General features: G+C 35.7%; 1 long non-coding RNA gene across 1 annotated transcript; it reads left to right on the top strand.

Moving 5' to 3' along the window:
- Positions 1 to 927: 927 nt before the first annotated feature.
- Positions 928 to 16,443, top strand: LOC141490831 (uncharacterized). The gene is made up of 5 exons (XR_012469370.1): positions 928 to 1,124; positions 7,521 to 7,566; positions 7,774 to 7,863; positions 13,894 to 13,943; positions 16,178 to 16,443. It is a non-coding gene; the product is annotated as an uncharacterized LOC141490831 (long non-coding RNA).
- Positions 16,444 to 17,582: the final 1,139 nt, after the last annotated feature.

Below are 17,582 nucleotides of genomic sequence, written 5' to 3' on the forward strand. Positions count from 1 at the left end.
AAGTGCTCAAGTTCCATAACCTTGTTCGATCAACTGAACAATCCGCTGGGGGAAAAATTTAGTGTCCTTTCCCTCTGTTGTTGAGAGAAAGGTGTTTCTGATATTCCTGCTGCATATTTTTTGTCACATACAGAGAAAATAATTAAATTTTCAATCATCCAAACTTCCCTAAAATTTATGATATGGGATAAGATATTCATAATAATGTCCAAAAGCAGGCTTCAGCAAGTTACCGTTTTCAGAAGAGAAATTACATTTGAATTTCCACTCCACTTTTGCATTGTACCAGTACTATGTGTATGTGTTTTTTTTTCCTCTAGAGCTATTATAAAAGCAGATGGAATTTTCTTATTATAGATGTTTTTGCATAGCAACAGTAAGATTAGCTATAACCAATGTTGAGATGACCTATAAAACCTGGCACATCTTTAGCTATACAAGATCTTAACATTTTATTACATCCCAAACACAAAACTCTAAATGGAATACAATCTAGTCCTTGGCATAAATATGTCTAACTGTTTTAAATAGTCTTATCTTATTTTAAAAAGAAAAGAGGTACAAGAAAAATAATGAGAGGAACCAGTAAAGCATAAACTTAGAACAACTGACAATCAGCAAATGTAGGCGTGGGGAAAAAGTCTGATAACATGGAAAATTTGATGCACTAACTAGTTTCCTCATCACAAGAACACATCACAAGCAAAGGAGCCATGTCTATTTAGCATAATTTTTTTTGATTTTTTGTTTTTGCAAGGCACTGGGGTTAAGCAACTTACACAAGGTTGCAGAGCTAGGCAATTATTAAGTGTCTGAGGCTGGATTCCACTGTGCCACCTAACTGCTCCATTATTTAGTTTGTTTTATTTTTATGACATCGGAGCCATAACTAGTGATTTTGACTACAAGGGCAATAGAAACAAAACATCCCCTTGGCATACAACATGGATCATGGATCTTGTCCCCGAATCAACTTTTTAAGACAAATTATTAGTTAAGAAGAACTCTCAGATACAAGGTTCCATTTGAGGCAACATTACAGGACACCACTCTATGATGGGAGAGTCAGAGATGCCAGGATACTAACCTTGAAACACTGGGACCCTGTGAGGCCTATAGGAAAGGTGAGGAGAAGAAGACAAGGACTGAGTCAAGAAAAAGCTGACCTCAAATACAACTAGTGATCTTGGAAAAGATGTATATATTACCTTAGCTTCTGACTTTAATTTTTCTCACCAACTACTAACCTCAGTTACTTTTATGCTTCTTAAGGATCCCTAATGCTGTTTTTGACTTTAAAATTTTGGTTCCCTGAAGAAAAACTTTAGTTATCTCATCTACTTATGACTCTATTCTACTATGAGTATCCCCACCAGCATTAGAGCACAGTAAACACTTAATAAATACATTTTCATTCATTCATACATGCATTCATTCATTCTCTATCATCCTAAAAACTATTAGATTAATTTATATGAGACTTTACACATACTTTTGACTTATAAGAGACTTTGAACATACTTAATTTCTCTCATTAACTACTGAATTTAGACTTTTTATACTACTAAAGGATCTCTAATGCTGTTTGTGACTTATAAATTTTGTTCCACTGAAAAAAAAAAGCTTCAGTTATCTGTTCTACTTATGACTCTATTCATCTATTACTTTCCCAACATTTGGAACAACAGTAGAGCATAGTAAACACTTAATAAATGCATTTTCATTCATTCATTCATACATACATTTATTCTCTACCATCCTAAAACTATGAATCTTTGAAAATACTTTGAGATCAACATATGAGACTTTGAAAATACTTTTGACTTAGATTAATTAATATGAGACTTTGAACATACTTCTGAGTTTACCAATAGTGACACTAGTTTTTGCCTCTTACACTATCTAGTTAATATATCTGATGAGGGTAACAGGCATGGGAAATAACAAAATGAGGTGCCTTTGACCCAATGCCTTCCTCAAGTTTCTTTCACATGGTGAAAGAAGACATCAGAGGACAGGGTCCATTACTGACTCTCTGATTACCCGTTGGTGGCTTCCCTTGCATCATCCTCAGCCCATTGATTTCAATAGGGCAAAGAAACCCAGAATGACTGCGGTAGTTAGTCTGTTAGTAGAAAATCTGTTAGTACATCCTTCAATGTCAAGGAGGTTTTTCTCCATTTTTTGTTTCCTTTGATATACTATACTAATGGATGCCAAAGAAATTAAAGATCAGAATTTTTAAAAAAGTTAATATTGCAAATAATCTACCCATCTTACAATGTCTGAGTAGTTGTGGTCCATGTTGTTACTGAGTCATTTCAGTTGTGTCTGACTCTTGGTAGCCCTACTTGGGATTTTCTCAGTATAGAAATTGGAGTGGTTTACCATTTCCTTTACTAGATTATTAGGAAAGATAAGAAAAATGAGTCAAACAATACTGTTTCTTGCTCAGGGTCACACAGTTATTGAGTCCAGATTTGAACTCAGGAAGATGAATCTTTCTGACTTCAGGTCCAACACTCTATGTACAATGGTGCTAACTAACTGCCCATCATTCTCTCTATACATTATCCCATAATAGGATCCCGAGAGATCATGATGTGTTAGTTCTGCTGAAGGCACGAGACTATGGTGATAGTCCTCTAGTCATGAAAGCCATGGTTATTTGACATAGGACAGAAGGGACTGCTCAGTTAAAGACAATTTCATTACCATATTATCCTCTTAATTTCATTTTCTATTTCATTAAATAGAGCCATGAGTAGCTTCCCAGACCACTTGGAGCTTTTTGTGTAAGTCTAACTGGAAACACAATATGTGAATTCCCTACTAAATCAAACAGCTTCTGTCCTAGAATAAACAGAGCAAGTAAATGAGAGCGAAGGAAGTATTAGGAAGTAGAAAGAAACTTAAAGACTGATCCCATCTTAGCCAATTCATATCTTTTTAAAGGTTTATTGATTTCTTCAGTTTTTATATTACTGTCATTTTGGGATATAATAAAAATCCCATCAACACCACTCAGTGAGTTTGTCTCTTAACTTCTTAGACTTTTAAAAGAAAATATTAGTTTTTGATATGTTTTCTCTTTTTTAGCCACAATGATTTGTACTTTACATTTATGTGTGTAGGAAGGCATTTTGTAATAAGTGAAAAGGAATTTTAAACTGCAAATAGTCAACCAATTAATGTTTATGAAATATTATATTTATGGTGGACAAAGAGCAGGTAATGAATCTAGGGGATAAAGAATTTCTCTGAGCTTCAGTTTTCTCATCTGTTATATGGAAATAAAAATAGAACCTACCTTACCTGATTGTTGGAAGGACCAAGTTGGATAATAAATTTAATATTTTCAGAAATCCTTGAATTACCTTAAAAATGCCATCTGCTAAGAAACTAAAGCCTTAAAAATACTAACCACTCCTTCCCAAGACATCGAGAGATCTCTATTTCTTTGGGATACATATTGGAGCAGAAATGCTTTGGAAAGCAATGGATGCTTCCAGTTTCTTAGCAAAGGCTATTTTGCCAACTCACAATCATTTTAAGAGCAGTCTCATCAACTCAGCCAACAAAGGCATAGATTTTGCTCAGTGCTTCCCATCATCCCTATCAAGCAAGGTCACACACAACTGATAAATTCCAATTTTTAGCTGTTGTGCTAATAAAGTCACCAGTGCGTCTGGTGCTTTCTAAATGTATGTACATAAATTTTTTGACAATTACATTTATCTAGACAGGATCAATTATCTTAACAGTGAAAGGGCATTTCTTCTCACCTCTCCAAAATCACATGGAGGAAATTATACTTCCCATCAATCCCCAAAGGTATTCAAGATGCCCTAGGTGAATATTTTGATTTCTGACATTTGAAGGGGTAGGGGAAGTTCAGAATTTTGTCTAATATGCCCTGGAATCATTGATGAGTAAACTGAAAGTCTTATCAGCATTAAATAGACAGTAATGGGGTGAAAGGATATCTGTGTGACCAAAGTTTAACAAGCAAGGATTTGAGTTGATTCATTGAGTGACACACCCACATACAATGTGTTCAAATTTCCACCCACATAACTATGGTGCAGAGAATTGATTTGTCTTTAATGAAACTACATTTTTTATTATGTTGTGACATAGCCAGTTATCTCTTCTCCTTCCTTTATATGGTGATTGTGGTACAGAATAAAAGAGATAGAGTTCTTGAATATTGAATTAACCTTAGAAAGACTGAGTCCTGAACATTAGCAATATTATTGTTAAGCTCCTGAAATGAGAAACACATGCTGTCGGCATTTCAGTTTAAATCAGTATAATGGGGTAGAATTATCCGGAGGACTGTGAGTCCTCATTCCACCTTTGCAGTTACTTATTAGCTCTTTAGCCTTGAATACATACACATCATAGGAAAACCCTTGTGGAGTTTAAAGGAATCTTAAAGCTTATCTTCTCCATTCCCTTTATTTAAGAAAAAAGAAGCTGAGGCTAGCAAAGATGAAGTGGTTTGCTCATGATCACATAATTAATTAGTGACAGAAGAAGGATTGGAACCCAGATCTCTGACTATACATCTTTTGTTCTTTCCATTGAATAATCTGTCTACCAAGGCTTTGCTTATTCTAAGTTTCAGCTTCATCCTCTGTCAAATCAGATATCTGAGTTAAATGCTGGCTAAGGTCCCTTCTAGAAGTAACATTCCATGATTCTGTATTTGGACATCTTTAGCTTTATGTTATTCTTGGACTAGAAAACAGTTCAGTAAAAAAACTAGGAACAATAACAATAATGAAAAGAGATTGCAAGTTTTGCAATTGGCATGATCTGTTCCAGTAACTTAGCTTCTAAAAGGAAAAAGACTGGAAAACCAACATGTTTTCTCAGAAAACTGAAATGCTCCCACAAACACAAATATCTAGTGTCATCCAAAGAATCATTAGTCTTTCATAGATCTTTCATTTACATTGATTAAATATATGCTATGTAAATATGTCCCAGCTATGCTTTTTGGTGAGTTTGTAAATCTCCATCGGATATATGAATATACTGAATGCATATGAATGCAATGAATAATAGATTGCTGTCAGGGGTACATTTTATGCTTTGGAAGATAGTCGCTAACCTGGTGATCCACTGATAATTTAGGCATTTTGAATTCAGACGTGATATAAATATACCTTCCTTGTTTCTCTGGCCTACAGTCTGATGATGAGTTACAGATTTGCAATATTTAAAACAGAAGTTGTTCACATTTAAATGTGAGAACAATCAAAATAACTTCACACCCTAGTCAGACTACTGTGCAATCCCAGTACAGGCCATAATTTCTGATTGAAGCAATCAATTCACCTAGGAAATGATGTTAGACTTTAAGCATTATGTCATAAGTACCTTGAAATTATTCCACTGCCATCCATCAAAGAGAGAAAAATATACAATAACATTTGAGCAAGCTGAAATAGTCACCCATTCTTTTATAGAATCAATCTTTCCAGAGTATATTCTAGAAAGGAGATGGACAGATACAGAACAATAGAAATAATTAGATGAGCTCTCCTCATTGCATTAAGAAGAACCATAACTAGATATGCATCACCTGAGGCAAAACCAGCTGAGATAAGAGAAAGAAAAAGGAGAAAGCAAAGATTTAGGGGGAAAGTTGACCTTGAAAAAGTGAGGTCATGGTAATGTGAAAAAAGAGGAGTAGCTCACTGCTAGGTGCACCACACAGTAGACCCGCAGAAGAGAGCCACAAGGATGGGGGGAGAAACATGTCACTAGAGGGGGAAGCTCATCCCTACAGATGTCATTACCCTTGGCAGAAATCCAGTCTCACTGTCCTAGTTATGACAATAAAGAATTGTGTATTTTCCAGGGCTCCTTCACTTTGCCCAATTTTTGGCTAGGAAATGAAACAACTGATTGGTCATACCCAGAAATTAGCAGTCATCTTCCTACTACATGGGATATTTTTGGCGATCCAGAAATGAATTTTCTTTCGACCCTGTATTTCCATTGCCTTGTCATCTGTTTATGGATGCATGCCTCTTTCTCCAAGGTGAATAGAGAGAGAAGCATTCTACTGTTCATTAAGACCACAATTCTTGTGATAAAGGCAAATTATTCTTAGGCCTTTGTTCTAGAGAGCAATGGTATAGACTTGCATTATATTTTTAATTTTCTTGCATCAGTCCTACTGCCTAAAGCAGAATAGGACACTAATCTCATGAATTGGCTTTCACTCAATTAAAAGATAGTATAGTTCCTTTGTCCATTGTAATTTTCTTGGATTAGGTGCAACATAAAGGAATCCTGAATTTATCTAAGTATTTTCTTTTGCTCCTAGAGTCCCAGTTAGTAGCTATAAAGATTAAGCTTGCTTATGTGCATATTTTCCAAGTTTTTCTTCCTTTATGGATATAAAGGTACCTCCTACCCCTCTTCCCAATCATGCAATACAACAGTGTTCCTCTTCTTTGCCCTTTCCCAAATATTACTCAAGCATGAGTCCCCCTTATACTGATTTGTTAGTTTTCCCTCAGTATAATATTATTGAAATTTTCGGGTTAAGTTCAAAACATGGCAAATACAAGCTCTAAAAGAAGAAATAAGCTGCAGTTCCTCCTAATTTCCATGCTATTAATTAGACATCCATTGTCTCTGTTGATCATACTCCTTTGGTTTCTTAGGGAATGAGACCCTCTGGAAGAGCTCTTACTGGACATGTTAGAATGAGGATTCTTTTGATGAATGGTTGGACAAGATCGCCATTGACATCCCTTCCAACTTTCTCATTCTGTCTTGAAATATCATCATATTGTTCTGTCTTTTCTCTTCCTTCTGCTTCATTAAGATAGCATGTTGACTTCTCCATTTCATTTTATAATCTTTAAATAAAACTATTAGAATATGCATATATGCATATATAGATATATGTGTATGAATGTATAGATTTATATATAATTATATAAGCCCACCATCAAAAGTTAGTCAGATATTCTACTTCATCCTATTACATATTAAAATTTTTCTCATTGTCTTCTGCATCATATCCAGTCACTAGAACTTGTCATCTGGGTCCTTATCAGTTGTAAAGTAATGCTACTGACCTGACCACTGTAATAAATATGTCAGTTAGATGGCAAGTTGGATAGAGTAACAGACCTGGAGTCAAGAATACTCATCTTCCTGACTTAAAATCAGACCTCAGACTCTTAGTAACTATGTGACTCTGGGAAAGTCACATAACTCTATTTGCTTCAGTTTCTTAATTTGTAAAATGAACTGGAGAAAGAAAAGGCAAACTACTCCAGAATCTGCCAAGAAAACCCCAAATAGAGTCATGGAGAGCTGGAAATAACTGAAACAACCAAACAAAATAATAAAGAAATGATATGCAAAGGAAAACAAACAAAAATGAAGCTGTAGACATCAAAAACATAATAAATGAGTTATGAGCAATTAAAAAACATCAAAATATGGAACAAGGACTCAAAATTTATTTTATTTTGCTGAATTTTAAGGAAGCAAGAGGGCTGAATGGAATAGGAATACTAAACTGAAGAAACTGTGAGTAGAACAAATTTCTTTTCATTGCCTTTCTGGTTTTAGTCAAAACAATGGTTAAGCACCTACTCAATTTACAATAATTAATTATCCCTTAATATTTTACTGCTCTCAGAATATAAAAATTCCACTTGGCAAGCTTCATTGGCTCTCTCAGTTCACTTTTTTTTTCTTTTATCTCTCATTTGATTTTGTTTTCCAATAAGGCAGCATGCCATAGTATATATAGAGAAAAACTTGAATCCAGAAAGTCCTGACATCAAGTCCTGTTTTTGGAACATAATGACTGTGCAGCTTTGGGTGAGTTGCTTAATGCTCTCAATGTTCTAGGAAACTCTCTAAAATTTTAAGTTTCATAAAAGGTGTTGACCTTCATTGGTAGAGATTAGTTCCTCTTAGAAGATACCTACACTAACAGTCATAATCACTCCATAAACATTAAGTACCTACTTTGTGGCAGGCACTATCCCAAACACTAGAACTTCATAATGAATAGAATCTTGGACTTTGGAGTCAGGAAAACCTGAATTTACAAATCCAGGTAAGTTATTTGTTTCTGGTTTCTCCATTTGTAAAATGAAGCTAATAATAGCAACTGCCTCATAATAATGTTATAAAAATCAAATAGGATAACATAAATAAATTACTTTACAAACCTAAAAGCTATTGTTAAATGGTAACTATTAAGTTCCATCCTAATCTTTATCTTTCCCATGATTAAAAAAAAAAGATCAATGAGCAGACACTAAGACTTCACTTCTCTCCCTTTCAAGTGTAAATAATTGAGACCATTGTCTTGCCCAGGGGATAAATTGCTGAGTACTGAGTTATTTATTCAGAACCAGTAGGTAAATCTGATTGGACCCCATGATTTTCAAGTATCTCTTTTGTACCTTTTTTTGTTTGTTGTTAATAGATAGATAAATAGATAGACAGAGACAGAGACAGAGACAGCAACAGAGACAGAGATAGAGATAGAGATAGAGAGATATAGATTAGATATAGGTAAAGATATACATATATGCATACATATACACTGACACATACACATACACATACATATACATATACACATACACATATACATATACATATGTGCATTATTTGAAGGAAATCTAAGCAAAAACATCATTGATTTTAAAAGACCTGAGCAACAGTAGAACAAAAACAGAGGTTCCTTCCTGGTTCTACATACAGAAGGCAAAATACAAAAGATATAAAGCAGTTGAAAAATATAACTTATTAAAGCATAGATGGGTCAGGACTCAATACTTGGCTTCAGGCATAGAGAATTATTTTAAGGAAGGTGACTGTTTACTGTCAATAATTTAAGCTCCATGAAAAGAATATTTAAAAAAATAAATTCTGCATGATGCTGCAGAACCATATTGTAGTTTCATCTTACCTTGAGTATTCAAAGGCAGGTTGGACAGCTTTCTATATTGCAAAATTGAGAGTAGCAATTGCATGGATTAAAAGCCTTCAGTAATTCTATTGTTTCCTTTTCCCATGGTATTTTCTTCCTTTGGCCAACATCCCAGGGTAAAATGAGAGAAGTTGTATAATACAGTGGGAAAAAAACCTAGATATCCTATGTTCAGATCTCCATTCTGCCATTTACTATTTGTGTGAGCTTGGACAAATCAAATCTTATCTCTCAGTCCCACTGTTCATCTACAAAATGAGATGGCTCAGATGAGATGACTTACATGTTCTATTCTAACTGTAAATCAATAATTTTTTGATAAAATGATCCCTAAATTATCCCTCTAGTTCTAAATTTCTATGTTTATGAATACATATTTCTACTATGTCAATATTTCCCAAAAGTTTCAATCAATTTCCAAGACTGATATGAATCTTTCATCATATCTTAACTCCTTTACACATTCACTGCTGGGAATTCTTTTTTATATCAATCTTGAACCCCTCCTGCTTCATTTTATGCCCATTTCCTCTCATTCTAATTCGCTGTAGATTTAGAAGAACAAACCACCATCTGCTGTGTAATTATAAACCATCATAACCTGGAATACTTTGATTTCTATAGACAAAACAATCCCAGGTCTCCAAACCATCCTTTGTATGAACTACTCAACAACTGGACATCTTATTTTTTTCTCCTCTTGATGTCTTCTGCATTTTCCGGACTTTTAGTTTCAGAATACAAGATCCAAGTGAAATGGGTCAATGAAGGTCATTCTCTGCAGAAGAATACAAATGGAAAAATACAGGACATAATTAAGGCATGCATTTTCTTTTTCATTAAATGAAGGTTTTAATGATCCCATTTTGCATTTGAATTAATTCTAATAAAAATAAGTATAGTACATGTTTTTGTTAAGTTATTCATGCTAATTGAATAAATATGCCATGATGTTTAATATTCTCTGTTGACTATTAAAAAATGCCAGTGACAGAAGTAGGGTGACAAGTGCTTGTGGTGGAGGCAGCACTTCCAATTAAATCTAGTAAATTTTTAGCACAAGTTACACGCATTATGAATGCAACATCATCATTCACAGCCGGTGGCTTTGGTTTTTTAACAGGTTTTATTTCTCCTTCAGCCAAATGTTTAATTTGCTTATGCCTGAGGGCAGTATGTCTGTTCCTTGCACTTTTCACTTTCTCTTTGGTCTTCTGTCCTTCTGCCTCCCAATTCTGCATCTAGGTTTTGTGATTTGCTGGGATTACAGTTTTTATTCTCTTCTAGAAGACTCTATCTTTCACCTCATTTGTTTTTCCTTACTATTGATGACCTGCCCTTTCTCTTGAAAGTCAGGGCCTGTTTTACTCAGTTTCCTCATCTGTAAAGTGATCTGGAGAAGGGCTGACAGATTACAGTATTTTTGCCAACAAAAAAAAAAACTTAAATAATATCACAAAGAGTTGGATACAATTGAAAATGACTGAACAACAAGAATACATAAAAACTATTTATTCAGTTTGGATGAATTGATTGTTCCAAAGTCAAACTACTAGAGGCAGTCATGATCCAAATGCAGGCCCCCTAGATTCAAATGCAATGTTCTTTACCCCCCTTATGGTACAGTTTGTTTTATGTTGTTACACACACACACACACACACACACACACACACACACACAAAATGAACAGAACAATTTAGTATTCTTTTATCCTGTAAAGATTACAAAGGACTTTTCTCCCCTTTCTCCATCCTTTGAGGGGAAAAGTTCGGGTTCCCTTATTCCCATTGATCAGATGAGGAAACTGAAGCACAGAGAGGCTAATGTGTTCCCATGTTTCCACATTTGGGATACAAACCAAAGTCTCTTGATTCCACATGTTGACTCTTCCCACTACATTTCCCATCAATGACTTGCTATCATATACCTCTGTGTTCTCATTTTCTTTTTCACCTGGCTAAAACCTTCCCCATTCTTTGAAACTTTTAAATCCTTCCCTTTCTTGCAGGCTCATTTCAAACCTGTGATTCCATCAGCACTTTCCTCTTAGGAATTTCTCTTATTTCTCAGAGCAGTTTGCCTGAAACTTTCCTTTCCAGATTCTATTTTCTCCTTTATCTTATAGTTATTTGTGCTCATCTTCCCCCAATTTTCGACTGTAAGCTCCTGAGAGTAAGTCTACCTAAGGTTTATCATTGTATCCCCAAGACCTTTCCCTTCTTAAGAACTTAAAAGTGTTCTTTTTATGGGAATGATTTTGACTATGTAGTCAATTATTAAGGAATTAAATAACTTCTTATGATAGTTCACAAACCTAATAATGCCATCGGAATTGTATTTTATCAGCAATCCTACAGCAAGATTAAGGAGATTTAATTGAATCAGATTCTGTCATAGATGCCACCCCCGCAGGGGCACAAACAACGATGACCTCTTTTTGTCTCTTCTCCCTGGGATTCTAGAGCAGATGACTCAGTGGTCTCACTCATATGATGTCTAAAACAGACCCAGTTTCTATATTACAAAGTGCTTCCCTAAGCATTTGGCTGGCACATCTTTTTTTTTCGCAATCATGAAATCTTGCTGAAAGATGAAAAATTTAAAGTAGAAGCATTGAGTTCGGTTCTTTAGACATGCAAACTGGGTACTTTGGAAAGTCAGGGGAGCTGGGGTTAAAAATCCTGATTAAGATGTTTGCAGCCTGTGTGGTTTCTGGCAAATTACCTTCTTCAGACTCAGTTTCCTTATGTGTAAAATGAGAGGTATTTAGTATATGGACCTGCTTGGCATATTGAAGTCCATGACTTCTCAACTTCTCAGCTCTCTCTCTCTCTCTCTCTCTCTCTCTCTCTCTCTCTCTCTCTCTCTCTCTCTCTCTCTGTCTCTTTCTGTGTCTCTGGCTGGCTGGCTCTCTCTCTTTCTATCTCTCCATCTCTCTGTCTCTCCACCACTCCATCTCTCTCTCTCCACCTCTCTCTGTCTCTGTCTCTCCTCCCTCTGTATACAATAAGATACATAGAATTGCAATGAAAACTAATGCTATGAAATATAGTTATCAAAATATTAAAAATAAAATAAATCAGTGGATTCCAGGTTAAAAAGTCCTAGATTACAGGAAACCTGAAGTATCTTCCACTTCTACTTCAATGGTCCTATGAGCAGACCAACATTGCCAAAACAAGACAGGATGCCAGTTTAAATCAATTCAATAAATATTATGTACCTGCTGTTTGTAGTGCCCTGGTTAAAGACTAGGGAGAGAAACATGAACAGAAGCTAGGAGCAGAACAATTGCAATTATATATACACAAATGGAATATATTTCATATATATATTATATGTATACATATAATATATATATATGAATGTAAGCTACATTTTTTTCATCTATTGAGTATATTATGACATAAAATGAATTGTCTAGTAAAGCTACAAGTCAAATTGTTTTGGTGGGTGAGGAGAAAGGGATGGGGAGAGAAGACACCAAAGGCTTGCAGAAGACAGTAACTGAACTGGGTTTGAAGAAAAAATACTGTAATAAACAGATGAAAAAGTATATATTTCAGTCATATCTATGGCATTGATATATCAAATAGTCTAAGAGAAGAATTACAGAAACTCAGAATTTCGACTTTGCAGCAGGCAGAATTCATCTTGCACAATCTATCTTTGGGTAATTGTGTCCTCTCCACACTATCCAATCAGAGATGTCCAACTCAGCCAGAAAAATCCACAAATTCAAATTGCATTAGGAAAATTCTTGACTAAATAAATTAAACATAGATCATTTTCATTTCTTGGTTTTTCTGAATCAGTTTGCAGTCACAAATTATTTTCTATTTGAATTTGAAACAAATGTGACTTAGAGAGAAGACAATCCTATAATCCTATAAAGTCTTCCAGCAGTGGGAAACTCACTGCTTTCTAATGTTGTCCCTTGTCTTTTGGGGTATCTCTAAATGTTAGTAAGGTTTATGGTTTGTTTTTTGCTTGTTTGCTTAGTATTTTTAGATAGCTAATACAGTAAGCAGAGTATCAGATTTGGAGTCAAAAAGATCCAGGTTTGAATTTAGTCTCAGATACTCATTAGTTGGGTGAACCTAAGCAGTGCACTTGAGCTCCAGCCTCAGCTTTCTACTCTATAAAGTCAGAATAACAGGTCTAACTTCTCAATATTGTTGTGAGATTAAAGGAGATACTATATGTAAATGACTTCATAAACCTTAAAGTTCTATATAAATGGCAAATACTATTTTTGTTGCTTTTAGTTATTACATCTCCTTTTTCTATTCATTGCATTTTTCATTTCTTACTACATAGCAATATTCCATGGCATTTTATGTCCCATAGCTTGTTCAACCATTTCCTTACTGATGGGCATCTACTTTGAAGTCAGGAAGACTTGAGTTTAAAGCCCGCTTCTGATTCTTACTATCTGTGTCCCCCTGAGTAAGTCATTTAACTTTTCTCAGCTTCAGTTTCTACCGCTGCAAAAATAGAGAGAATAACAGTACCAGACTTTGTTGAAAGAATTAAAGGAGATAACATATATAAACATATATTCCATTTAAAGAACTAAATCTTAGCTATTATTTGTTGTTTGACTTTTGCATTTAGTTAATATCTGACTTTGTATACTTCTACCTCTATTATCTCAGCATGGTACCCTCTTACTCAAATACAATTCATGTACTTGTCTTGCCATCACCTTCCTGATGTCATGATCTTCTTCAGGAACAAGGGACAAAATGGCATCATCGTTTTATTATGCCAGGAAAATAAGTGCTGCCCATCGTCTATATGATAGGCTTTTAAATACAAACTTGAGGCTGGAAACAGTTTTGTTGGCAGGGTAATAACAATTGTTAATTCCAGACTTTGGACTTTGACCTTCTTTTTCTAGGTACTGGAGAACCCCTGAAGGATTTTTGAATCATTAAATCAAGAAGAAAGGTAAAGGATAAAAGGAAAACCATAGGAATACAATGTCATTGAAGTGGAACATTTAATGCTTTTCTTAAGATAAATATTTACTGATGATTCAATTAAAGGGAAAAAATAAAATTTAAAAGGAAAGAGGAAATAAATCAGAACCCATTCTGAAGTTAGTTTATTTTTAATTATTTCAAGATAAATGGAAATTACACAGAGGGTAAAGGAGATAATAAATATGGGCAGACAACAACTTAGAACAAGTATGGAACTTTGAATAGGAAATATTCATTGGGAAATATATAAGAAGAAAGGACAGGTTACATAGTAAACAGCCCAAACACTACACCAATATCCTTGTAATGTCAGGAAAAATAAAGGCTTCCAACATGTTGGATAGACTGACTTCAGTGAAATTATGGGAAGCTATGGTACTCACTGAGAATGACCAAGTATAGATGGATCTCAACCTGTATCTCATGAAGTAATAACAATATTGGCAATATGAATGATTTATTTGATGATCTGAAATGATTTGGGGAACTAAGGTAAATGAGAAAAAAAATCACTTATTTTATGTGGTATAGTATGGATCTGGTTATTTCTGAGGCAATCATCATGAGGACACAAGGCTGATATCAGGTTGATCAGTGTATTAGCCCAGATAATTCATGTAGAAGTGAGATGTATGAGGTATTCAGGGAGGACTAGTGCCTCTGGCATGAGTTTTTGCCAAGCTCTTTGCAGGACTGCCCATCCACCTTTGGTGTCCACCTGTCACCCAGCTCTCAACTGTGACTCCAAGAAGCTGTAGCATGCACAGTGGTGGCACTCTAGTAAAAACTATAACTGCAGACAACCGAAACTAGATCGAGGGGGTGGCTAGGTGGCTCAGTGGATAAAGCACTGGCCCTGGAATCAGGAGTACCTGGGTTCAAATCTGGTCTCAGACACTTAATAATTGCCTAGCTGTGTGGCCTTGGGCAAGCCACCTAACCCTATTTGCCTTGAAAAAAACCTAAAAAAAAAAAACCCAAAACAAATAAACTAGATCGAGGATAACTGACAGTCCTCAAATCTGTTGGTGGCTTAGGGATATACCTACTACAGGCATGTGAAGACCACTGGTGGAATGGGCCAATGAGAACAATATGTTCCAATAGCCATGAAAGTGGTTGAAGCAGGAACCAAGGAGCACTTGGAGTTTCATCAGACATCAGAAATACCAAGGTCACCCATTGCATCCTGGGTCATTGCCAGGCATCTTGACTTTTGTCTAGATATGCTTTGATGATTCCAAAAGAGAGAGTGAGGCTAATGATTGTGCAACTGCCTCACTTGAATCCATTTCAAAGGCAATTTAAACTATTCTGATACCATGGGTCTTGGTCACCTTCAAAACAAAAGGCAAAAAGCACTCTTCTAGTACAGTAAAATACACATGAAAGTGAAATGAATTTTAATGTACAACAAGAAAACTGTCAAATTAGTGACTTAAAACTAACTAGGGATGTCTACATGCTGTGGTCTGAAAAGACTTGGCAGTTGGATGAAAACATCTTGTAACAAGGTCAAGAGAAGGAGAAAGCACCTCTGAACTTGTTGGGATATGTATTTCTCCTTGTTCCAATCTTGTTTTTAGCCTTAAGCTCAAAACATGCTGCAGCCTGCAGTGAGGTGACTTCTGACAAGGCTATTTACAAGCATGAATTGTTTACTGGTAAGCAATCTAGCATATGCAGGTTTAAAAAAATAAAAATGAGTTTTAAAACTGGAGAAAAAACGTAGGGAAAAATGTTTGGTAAATAGTACCCAATGCGACAGGCAAATCAAACGTGGTTGAGAATTGTCTTTTGACAATAATGAGTCACCTTTTGGTAATTTGTGACCTAAAAAAAGGTCAGTCTCAGAAGAGCAAGGTGGGTAAGAGCAAGATTAGGAAAGATTTCAAAGGGAATCTAGAACATACTTCTTGAAAGGGTGCCAGAGAATGGGGGGAAAGATGAGATCATAATCTGAGGCATCTAGTAGAAGAACTATCAGAAACTGTGAGAGTGAGGAAGATGTCACCAAGTTCCTATAGACTGCATGATGCCAAGGAAAGAAAATTAATGTGGAATCAGAGAAACTGAGTTCAAATCCTAGGTCTGTTATTTAGTAGCTACTTAACCCTGGATAAATCACTTGCTGAGACTCAGTTTCCTTATCTGTTCTAGGAGGGAGTAAATGTAGATGACCTCTGATTTTCTTTTCAGGTTTAAAGCATTGAGCTCTTGAACTCAAAAGGAATAGGACTTCCAGAGAGGGAGCAACTGGAAATTTGGAAGAGGCTGGAAATGAACATGGAGAAAGGTCCCAAAGAAGGAGGTTTAAGTGGGTTCAAAAACACAAGAGAAGAGGAATCTGAGAAAGAAGGGTAGGAACTGAGTTGCCCATAAGACAGGTCCTCCTGAAAAGTGATAAGAATATAATCTGATATATTTGGTGGAGAAGTTATGCTCTGCATACTCCTATAGTTTATCCACGAATAATAAATGTTTCCATTTGAGAACCCTGTCTATAATTACTTTAAAGACCTATAATCATGTTATTTCTTACTCTATGTTTTCATTCCCAAGGAACCCTGGACAAATTGAGGGCAAATATCAGTAGTGGCACCTGTTTCAACTGAAAGTTTCAATCAGCCACAAAAAACAAGGGAGCTTGTCTGAACAAGGCCAGAATGTGTTTGGGGAGGGAGGAGTGAGTGAAAAAGTCAATTAGTCCTCCAGATGTTTGATAGCAAATACCTGAATGATTATACAACCATTCAGATGATTGATTGAAGTTTTCACTTCTCATTTGAGTTTTAACCCCTGGAGAATTAGAAAACTACATTCATAGAGAGTGCCCTACTCCACAGTTCTATAAAGGCTCACATGGCCTTGACCTGCCTAGACCCACTTTGATCAAAGAAAGTCCCCATCAGAAAATAATTTACTAAAGTGGGAAAGTCACTCAGAAGGGAGAAAAATTGTACATCTCCAAATTTTTTCAAGGGAAACCAATAAACAGGAATTATCAGTCACAGAGATAATCCCACTGCTCAATAACATTAGAAAGATTGTGTCCTTAGAGATCTATATTTTCTCCCATTATCTCAGCCCTATTCAAGAAAGAAGTGTGTAGTTCAGAAGAGATCTATAACTCCTCCTTACCCAGTTTCATTCATCTCTAGGCTGTACTCCTAACTCCACAGTACTGTCTCTACCATGCCATAGAAACATCCTCTCCTGGAAGCCCACTCCAATCCTGGACTACTGACTTTGGAAGCATTTTTCTCCTCTGTGGTCATTTCTCTGGTCATTTCTTCTCTGAACCTCCATTGCAAGAAGATGACCCACACCAACCATGTAAACATGTATTCATCTCTTCAGGATACATTTCTTTTTTTTATTATGTTTTGCAAGGCAATGGGGGTTAAGTGACTTGCCCAAGGCTACACAGTTAGGTAATTATTAAGTTTCTGAATCCAGATCTGAACTCAGGTCCTCCTGACTCCAAAGCCGATCCTCTATCCACTGTGCCACCTAGCTGGCTCCTCCAGGATACATTTCTAACTTACTTTCTCTACCATAGCTCTGCTGTTGGGAATGTTCGTTTCCCCCATTCTCTAAGACT

The sequence above is a fragment of the Macrotis lagotis genome, chromosome 6 (assembly GCF_037893015.1).
Source record: "Macrotis lagotis isolate mMagLag1 chromosome 6, bilby.v1.9.chrom.fasta, whole genome shotgun sequence".
Lineage (NCBI taxonomy): Eukaryota > Metazoa > Chordata > Mammalia > Peramelemorphia > Peramelidae > Macrotis > Macrotis lagotis.